The following is a 910-nucleotide window of genomic DNA, read 5'->3' as shown; positions in this document are numbered from 1 at the left end:
CACCACCACCAAGGGTGAATATATAACCACTAGTGGATTTGTCTCATCTAAATTAGAAATCTAGTTACCATCGCTATGTCCTTCTAATACAACGAAATATCCACTAAATAAGATAGCATAATTCATGGTACTCTTTAAATATTTCATAAACTTGACCATAGCAACCCGATGTTCACAATTTGGGTTATGTCACTACAACAAATTTATGTAGTAGTGCAATCAATTGAGCCCTTAATCAAAAGTTAGTAATCAATTGAGCCCATGGAATATGGTTTTCCTTTGAAGCCTTTGACAGACAGATAAGTGTGGTGTAACAAGTGACGTGGCGAATGACATGAAAAAATGATGATGTGGCAACAATGAGGCATTTGACGTGGAAAATACTAAAATGGAGGGCTTAATTAATTTTTAATTATTTTACGAGAGCTCAATTAATTTTTTAATTATTTTAAAAGGGCTTAATTGATTTTTAGAGATTATATACAAATTATAAAAATAGATATATAAGAAAAAGATAAACATTAGTTAAAATGTATAAAATTTATAAATAGAGCAAGCAATTTTTAAAATTTTAAATATTTAATATTTTAATAACTTATATAAATTTTTTATATTTCCTTTTATAATTTACTAATTTTTATAACATTTTAATAAATTCTAATAAATTTTTGCTCATTTTTATTTTCGCTCAGGTAATTTCATCATATCAACTTTGCTCTTATCACTCATCTAAAATAAAACCAAAACCATTACTCATTATTTATCTTAAGTTATCAAAGACTAAATTTATTACCTCTAAATCCCTTTACTTGGCGTTTCATAGAAGTCTTATTATCATCACATTTTAAGCTCCCAATTAAAACCTCTTTAGTTATATATATATATATTTATAACTTTTGATACTTTTAAT

This window comes from Gossypium arboreum, chromosome 1 (genome assembly GCF_025698485.1).
Source record: "Gossypium arboreum isolate Shixiya-1 chromosome 1, ASM2569848v2, whole genome shotgun sequence".
Lineage (NCBI taxonomy): Eukaryota > Viridiplantae > Streptophyta > Magnoliopsida > Malvales > Malvaceae > Gossypium > Gossypium arboreum.
This window is presented reverse-complemented; position numbering follows the sequence as displayed.